The sequence below is a fragment of the Phaethon lepturus genome, unplaced genomic scaffold (assembly GCF_000687285.1).
Source record: "Phaethon lepturus isolate BGI_N335 unplaced genomic scaffold, ASM68728v1 scaffold547, whole genome shotgun sequence".
Classification (NCBI taxonomy): Eukaryota; Metazoa; Chordata; class Aves; order Phaethontiformes; family Phaethontidae; genus Phaethon; species Phaethon lepturus.
Window position 1 is genome coordinate 18,870 of NW_010550904.1, and position 8,895 is coordinate 27,764.

General features: G+C 48.3%; 1 protein-coding gene across 1 annotated transcript in view; it reads left to right on the forward strand.

Moving 5' to 3' along the window:
* The first annotated feature begins 4,243 nt into the window (after positions 1-4,243).
* The window catches only part of HRAS (Harvey rat sarcoma viral oncogene homolog), a 22,039-nt gene continuing 17,387 nt past the window's right edge, over positions 4,244-8,895 (forward strand). The window contains exon 1 of the mRNA XM_010290671.1: positions 4,244-4,310. The gene's annotated coding sequence lies outside the window, so the exon portion shown is untranslated. The remainder of the gene's footprint in view (positions 4,311-8,895) is intronic.

Sequence of the window (8,895 nt, forward strand, 5' to 3'; positions counted from 1 at the left end):
TTGTTTGCAGATCATCTGTCAGGATGAGACTCTTCTCTGGGACCAAAGATGGTTTCCACTGGAAAGAGTAAAGAAGATTTTGGGCTACATGACAATCCCCTACAGCATCTTTCATGCCCACCTGTCACTTACACTGCCTTCATAAAATTACATTACAGTATAGAATCATGAAACTTTCAAGGTTGGAAAAGACCTTCAAGATCATCAAGTCCAACCGTCAACCCAACACCACCATGCCCACTAAACCATGTCCCAAAGTGCCACATCCACATGTTTTTTGAACACTTACAGTGATGGTGGCTCCACCACCTCCCTGGACAGCCTGTTCCAATGCTTGACCACTCTCTCAGTAAAGAAATTTTTCCTAATACCCAATCTAAACCTCCCCTGGCACAACTTGATGCCATTTCCTCTCATCCTGTCACTAGTTACTTGAGAGAAGAGACCAACACCCACCTCACCACAACCCCCTTTCAGGTAGTTGTAGAGAGCCATGAGGTCTCCCCTCAGCCTCCTCTTCTCCAGACTGAACACACCCAGTTCCCTCAGCCACTTCTCATAAGACTTGTTCTCCACACCCTTCACCAGCTTCGTTACCCTTCTCTGGACATGCTCCAGCACCAAAATGTCCTTCTTGTAGTGAGGGGCCCAAAACTGAGCACAGTATTCAAGATGCGGCCAATTACAGTACATTACAGTTCAAAGTTCAAAAGTGCCTTTTTTCTTTCTTTTTCTTTTTTTTTCCTTCAATGTGCGTGACCTTTTCTTGTTTCTGTGTGGGGTTTGCCTGTGGAGTTTGCTGTGCAGATGTTGATCTGTCATGGAGGTGCATTGCCATGCCTGACAAAAAGATGCTTCATCTAGAAGGCACCTGTGGGCTCACGTTGCCCTGTTTTACCTTCCCTGAGCTTTGACTCTTCCAGCTCATGCTGCAGATGTTTTGGGCTGTACTTTGCATGATGTGTTTTTTCATGTACTCTCAGGAGAAACCAGGTGCTGAATAACAGGGTGAAGACCTGTCTGTTGGTGTTGTAAGCACCAGCCAGTGTCTGGCCACCAGGTACCTGCCAGGGTGGTACCAACTGAGGGCAGGTGTGCTGGTCTCTGGCTGACTTCTCCTCCTACTAACGACATTCTCTCTCTAAACACTTGAGGTTTTCTTCTTTCTGTTTGCAGTTGGGAGCTTGTGTCCACGCTCCCTTGCATCTTTTTGTCCATTCACTTAATTAAAACTGACTCTTTTCCACAGCGAGTTGTCATCCCTGAAGTCAGGGCATGGCTTGCTTCCTATCCGTACCGCTTTCAAACAAGCAAATCTGGTTAATGTGACTGGAGGGAGCACTTGCCGGTGCTGTCATGCTAGTCCAAGTGAGGATCAGAGCCTGTATGCCTGTGCAGAGGCACACCTAAGCTGAGTCAAAGAGGTAGGGCAGGGTCTGAGGAGCATGATGGCCACATCGAGTGCAGTGCCAAGGCCAGACCTGGATCTACTTACTGCCTCTACCAGGGAGTCCTGAAGGACTGGGGATCAGTTGAGGGATTTCAAGACGACATAGGTACACCTAACCTTTAGGCATTATCAGAGAGACCTCAGCCACTCTGCTGCTCTCGGAGGCTTTGCTTGTTTGTTAATCAGCTTGTCAGGCTTCAGTGCTGAGGTGGGGCCACATCTCACACAGGCTTGGTGTCTCGCTTTTCTGTAGTTTCTTTTCAGCCCTAGTGTGCCTATGGATGCTGGCTGCGAGCCCACCCAAACCCTGCATGTCGTTGTTGCTGTGGGCTCCCAAGAAAGCTCTGGAAGGAAACTCCCCCCTGCTTCTGCTGATTGTGCAGGTCTGCCAGCAGATGATGGCGGCTGCAACAGAGGTGATGTAGTAGGCGTTGTGCTCCTGTCCCCTGCGTAATGAACCGCAGCCATTGATGAGAAGCACAGTCTTCTGGCAAAAGCTCTAACACGGGGGAGCAGAAATCCCCAGCTTTACCATAAGTTTCTTGTGTGACTGTCACTGAGTCAATTGCTGTGGGGTCCTCGTTGCAGGGTGGAGTTACTATTTCCTTGATCTGCTACGCTGTTGTGTTCCCAGGGGTTGGGATAGATGCACCTGCATGGAGGCTACTTGGAGTTGAAGGAGCATGGCTTCAGCGTCCGCACTGACACGCTTGCAGGACAGGCAGGATGAGTACCTGTGCAGTGTCCCTTTGTCGCTCCAGAGCCAAAAGAGGGAGATTCCTCCCTTTTCAGTATGGAAAGCTGTAATCCGTACATCTTCAGTCTTATTTCCAGCAGGTCTATGCTGTGACAGCAATGCATTTAAGTAATCCACCCACAGCAGCATTGCTTGGATTTTTTTTAAAATCCAGACTGCTGCAGAGAGAGGGAACACGAGCATCACATTAACAAGCTTATTGTGGCTGAGATTTACCACAAGCAGCAAAGTGAGGTTTGGGTAATCCAGGACCCAAATTTAACAAAGTCTGCTGATTCAAACTTAAATCTCATGCCTTAGCCTTTGGACCTCTCTGTTTCTGTCAGTGTTGTGTGATGGATGCTCAGTATTGCACACACAATGCATTGGTTGGCTCTGCCTGACTTCAGACCTGGTTGTGATGGATTCATTCACTTTAGCTGTTGAAGGGCTGGGTTTGGAGGTCTTCTCAGACTCTCTGCCAGCCGTGCTCAATGTCCCCATCCCTCTAGGTTGCAGCTGGCTGGTGCTGCAGCTGTCGAGTCCATAAATCAGCAGTGTGCCCCTGAATATCTGCTGCATAATGACTGATGCATATTCATGCTTGTGACAGCATTATGTCACCCTGCTAATAATGTGTCCCGGTGGGAAGGAGAGCAGGGACAGGGTCCCAGCAGCAGGTGCCTTCTCGCTTCTTTTTATCTCCTCTTCCCGCTGCCCCCTTGTTGTTGGGTCCCTAAGATGTCCCATCGTTTGCTTTTCTAATGCGTTTTCCCCAGCTCCTTCTCCCAGATTTGCTAAAGCGAGCCCTGTAGGTTTGCTTTTTTCTGTGGAGCCTTCTTCCCCCTTGTCCCTGCTCTGCTGATAAATAAGGGTGTGTGCCTGCAAAGGCACTGCGAGGGCTATGTGAATGCAGAAGGGTGATCGTTATATTTGATCACGTAAATTAAATGGCTTACTAATAAAGGAGACACTCTGTAAGTATCTGATTTTGGCTGTTTAGGGTCACTCAAGCTGTTCCTTTGAGCTCCGTCTTTGAATGAACTGTATAAGCAGCTTTTTATCTGTGTCCCATTGGGAATGGAAAGGCAAGAAGGAAGTCTCAGTCTTCTTCCCTCATCCCAAGATGAACTGTCCCTCACCCACAACTAGCCTGGGGAGATGACACTATTGCATCTCTGCTGATCTACCCTCTGTCTCGAAAAATGAGGGGAGGAAAAGGATGCTGTACCACCTTTCCCTGGAAAAGATAAAATTTTGGAGGCTGTGATTAGTGGCCTGTGATATACCACATGTGAGAGAGAACGGATGGGGGTTGACTCTGCTTTTCTCCTTCCAGTACAAGATCCTAGGTGCTGTCCAGGGAAGCTGGGGGAGCCAAGCTGGGTATTAACCTGTCGTGGTTTAGCCCCAGCCGGCAACTAAGCACCACGCAGCCGCTTGCTCACTCCCCCTCCCCCAGTGGGACGGGGGAGAGAATTGGGAAAAAAACTTGTGGGTTGAGACAAAAACAGTTTAATAGGATGGCAAGAGGGAAAGAAACAACAACAATAACAACAATAATAATGCCGACAAAGGAATGTACAAGAACAAGTGATGCCCAATACAGCAATTGCTCACCACCCGGTGATCGACAGCCCGTCCCCGAGCAGCAGTTTCCACCCCCCGGCCAACTCCAGTTTATGTACTGGGCATGACATTGTATGGTAGGGAGTATCTCTTTGGCCAGCCCAGGTCAGCTGTCCCGGCTGTGTCCCCTTCCAGCTCGCCGTGCACCCTCAGCCTTCTTGCTAGCAGGCCAGAATGAGAAGCTGGACTGTCCTTGACTACTTAGCAATAACTCAAACCATCAGCACCTTATCAATATTTTCTCATTCCAAATCCGAAACATAGTCTCACGCTAGCTTCTGTGAAGAAGATTAACTCTGCCCTGGCTGAAACCAGGACATAACTAAAGGCTATCCCCAAGATATGCCTGAGTCCAACCCAGCCAGAGCTGTCTGTCCCTGAAGAGAGGGATTCCTGTCACTCCTCCTCTGTGTTTCTTCTTCTTCTAGGGGGACTTGAGCCATCCCCAGACGAGAGGACCCTATTTCTCTGCAGGGCTGGTTAGCCATCCAGAGGGTGAGTGCCACATGGGCAGGAGCAGATGGGGCTTCTGCTGTCCCAAGATACTCATTTGTCTGCTTGTCTGCTGCTGGCCAACAGCTTCCACTTCTGTCCACCCGATCCCAATGCTCCTGGTTTACTGTCTGGACCTTTCTGCTGCAGGAGCTGTGATGCGACTAGGACATGTGCTGCGTGCACTGTTTTTTTCCTGGAGACTAGAGCTCACCAATCTTCTTGTAATATTATTTTGCTCCAAAACCTGGCCTTTTAAAAAGTCTCGTATCCATTAAATGTTAAAAGAAAAAAATTTTAAAAACTAAATACATTATCAAAACAATTCTTGAAACTTTCCAGCTGCAAATACCCTGTTTCCTTATGCATTTATTTGCTGTAAAAATACGTATGTGTGAGGATTTAAAGCAAGCAGGAAGCTGAACAGCCAGACCTGTTTCCATTGCAAATTCTTCTCAGTGAAAATGGCTTGGATGTGTTTCCTGAAACCAGCTTCCCAATTTTTCCCTGTCAACGGTTGTTTGGGAGGAGCAGGGAAGGATGGGGAGGGAGATGAGAACGGAAATCTCATGGGGGAATGCATTTCTTGACTATGGGGAACTTTTTTTGGCCTGATACACATCAGTGGTGCTCAGGTTGGGACTGGCCCTTTTCTTAAGGGATGTACAAGGCCACCTTATACCAGTGGCTTCCCCTTTCTTGTAGCTGGGCTTCGAGTAGGGAAAATGGCAGCGGTGCTCGGCCTGCCCCTCTGCTCCCAGCCCTACCTGCATCTCCTGTTGCTTATCTGTGCATCAGAGCATCTGCCTCTCTGCTGGCCGCCTGCGCCCGTGACCCAGTTGTGATTTCATTAGGATAATTGGAGAGCAGAGTGCCTCTTACATCACTCTGGGCTTTCCCGCTTGATGCACCCTGGCTCCTCAACCATTTCTGCCGAGGGAAACTGGGCTGGGGAGGAGCTGCCAGCTCTGACAGCCCAACACAAAGACCCAGCAGGAGACCAACAGCTTTCCCATCCAAAACCTCTACTGGGAGCTTTTTGTCTCACGTGAAGACCCTGGATGGGAAGTCACGTTGCCTGAATTTAGTTCCCAGCTTTGAGCCAGTCTTGTTTGCATCCCCTTGCCTGTCTGAAATGAGGAGGATGGTGTTTCTGTTCATGCATGGCCACCACCCCCAGCTCTAGCGCTGGGAGCTTGGTGGTGAGATCTGAATTTGTCCCTTCTTATGCTGTTGCAGCAGAGTGCCAGGCAGCTGCGACCTGTTGTAGCGTGATGGCAGGACCAGCGAGTCCTGGGAGAGGCCATACCTTTCCCTGGCAGCTTGCCTGCGGCTGCTCCTTTCGTCACCAAGGGAAACAGGCAGAAGACATCAGGTACCTTTAGGAAACCAGCCTGGAGACAGCATCTCTTGTAATACCACCCGATTACTGGGCAGCATTTGCCCCAAAGCTTGATGTTCTCTGTCCCTCTTAATAGCTGTAATTACAGAGATCCACTTACACTGGCGCTATGTACTCATGTGGTCTAAGTTTCTACTTCATTGCACCTTATATCTTGTGGGAAAATCAATACAATTTGGTACCCAGTCGAGCAACTCAAGAGATTGCTCAGAGCCTGGGTTTGTGGTTGCCTACCACACATTCTAGCAGTTATTATTGTCTATAATGTGGGTCTTGTTTTAAATTTTCCTGGGTACCTGTCCATCTCTTCATATGCTGAAGGTACATCATGCTGCCTTTCACCCATCCTATTTATGTTTATAGATGGGATTTTAATGCAAAGGAGGGTTAAAAGGTGCCTCTTCTCTTGAGCTCTGCCTTGGCCTGTCTGTTGCACAGAGTATATTCTTTGTTTTTCTGAAAAAGGCTGGGAGGCCTGGGAGAAGACTTTTCCAGGGTGAGGTGGAGACCTGCCAGCCCAGGCAGGGAAGCATCTGCTACTGAACCACCCGCTTGGCCCTGGGAGGCTGGAGAGGAGATGAAAGCAGAGGAGCCCTGGCAGTTAGCAGTCTTCTGCATCTCGGCAGTGAGAGCTTTTCCTCCCCCACACCGCTTTCCCACATGCGTTGGCAGAGTCAACACTAGGTCCTAAGTCCTGGCTGCAAGATAAGAGCTCAGTTTTTATTTACTCGTCCCCTGTTGTCCCAGCCTGTTTCATGGTGTGTTCATGCCTTCATGCATCCATCTTTACCAGGCTTTCAGACAAAACTGCAGTGTCTTCTTTCCCTCTGCAGGCAACTCTTGCTCATTCAGTGTCTCAAACAGCACTTAAGTGTTAGATCATAATTCAAGGGCATAATTTAAAATCTGTCTTTGATTTCTTCAAACCGCTGGCCCTGCCAGATGCAGATAACTGATGTTTTCAGCTAGTGACTTGGGTGCTAGCCCGGGTGGTCTCTCCCATATTCTTGTGATTTTTTTAAGGGTCTGTGTTCAGCAGTGGGGTGGGGTGTATCATTTGCGCTCGCCTTTTTGCTTCAGACCTTTCCCTATGCAGGCAACTCTTGCTCATTCAGTGTCTCAAACAGCACTTAAGTGTTAGATCATAATTCAAGGGCATAATTTAAAATCTGTCTTTGATTTCTTCAAACCGCTGGCCCTGCCAGATGCAGATAACTGATGTTTTCAGCTAGTGACTTGGGTGCTAGCCCGGGTGGTCTCTCCCATATTCTTGTGATTTTTTTAAGGGTCTGTGTTCAGCAGTGGGGTGGGGTGTATCATTTGCGCTCGCCTTTTTGCTTCAGACCTTTCTGTGGACTGGCAGCAAGTAACCTGCAGAGCAGCATGCTTTCTGTGGAAGTTAGCTTGCAAGATTGGCTCTTCTGCAGAGCCTGTGGTGGGGTGGGATCTTTGCTTTTGGGGAGAAGGGTAGAGTGGTGATGGTGGGAGATGAAGATCCTACTGCAATTTGCAAGCATGTCCCAGCACCTGCCAGAGCTTGCTGATATGCCGCTCCCCATGCCACATTCATCATGCTGGAGACACAGGCATGAGCAGTCCTGGTTTACAAGCTCCTGAGATAATGGGCCTGCTAATCTTTCTTTGGAATATAGTAATTTTGATGGCCTGTATTTGCTGGGGGGGCAATTCCTTCATCCAGAGGGAAAGCTCTCGGGTAGCTGGTTTGTTCTTTGGGTTTATTGTATTACAGAGTTGTATAGGTTGTTTGCTGGTTTGGGTGATTTAGGCATAGCTGCCTACCAGTTGTTTTTCTTAGAGTAAGCTGGCAACAAAGAACTTTATTAAGATATTTATTATTTGAGAGGGGAAGCAAGAACAGCATAGCTGGACCTGCTTACTGCTAACAGCCAGTGATTGTGCAGCTTTGTCTTTTACTCAACTATCAGACAGCTGAAGCAAGAACAAGGGAACAGAAATCGGGCAGCAGCTTTGCTGAGGATGGTACTGTGTTGTTTTCCTTTGTCCTTCCAGTTTTCTGGAGAGGGAAGACGAGCAGGGACTTCACAAGCCCTTTGTGGTCAGGTAGTCTCTGGCAGAGGGGTTGTGTTGCCAGAGGTGCTTCAACTGGAAACTGTGCAAGGACTGGACCCGGTGCAATGACCCATCCATGCCTGTTGAAGACCTTCTGCGAAGCCATGGCTTGCACCTTGCTGGACATGTTTATGGCTGCTATGGAGAGGCAATCCCTCTCTTCCAGAATTACCTGTGCCTCAAACCTGCCTGCAGCTTTCTGCTGTTCTTCCCAGGTTTTTTCTTGAATGTGTGCCTGTGTTTTGAGCCTCCTACATGATGCCATTCCTTACCCCTTTTCTTTTTTCCCTCTGGAGCAGTATTTTCCTCTGGAGCAATATTTTTGTGCTTAGTCTCTTGGGACAGGCTGCCTCTTCCTTCAGATCTTGAAGAGCTTGCAGAGGATGAAGCCGCCATTCTGTTCTTAGACTTTTTTCTTTTTTCCCCTAATAGAAGACATTTATTATCTCCAAGTAGTTTCTCCAAAGCAGGGCCATCATTTGCAACTTTGTTCCCATCTTTGGCATCCCTCTCTCTTTTTTTTTTTTTAAATCTGTGGGCTGCATTGTCTGAGTTTGTGGGTATGCATCCAGCAGCAAGCCAACAACAAACACGTTGTGTTAGATTTGCAGCCTGCTTGTTAATTTCAAAAGCAACAAGTAAATTAAAATGAAGCATTGGATAGGCTGTGATTTGTAACAGAGCATCAGCCTGCCAGCTTCATTTCCCTAATTTCTTGCAGGCTGGGCAGGCCATGGAGAACATCATCATTTTGACCCTTGAGTGAAAACAAAAGGTGGCATTTCACACCACTGGAGAGGTTCCGTCAGTCCCTACAGAGGCTGTATTTTGTGACATTGGTGGCAATCTTGTGCATGAGCAAATGGAGGAGCGTGGACAGTCACCTGGGTGAGCCAGCAAGGTTTGCCTTGTCAATGTTCTAAAGTTCTTTTACTGCTGGTAAAAGGCTGAGGTGAGCATTGTTCTCCTAGAGGACTGCAGACCACTTCTGCCTTCAGGGCACATCTCTGCTGAAGGGAAATAAAATCAAACACTGTGGCATTTGTGGTCTGAGGGCTCCTCAGTTCCTGTGGACAGGGCTTTTGGAGGAAAGAG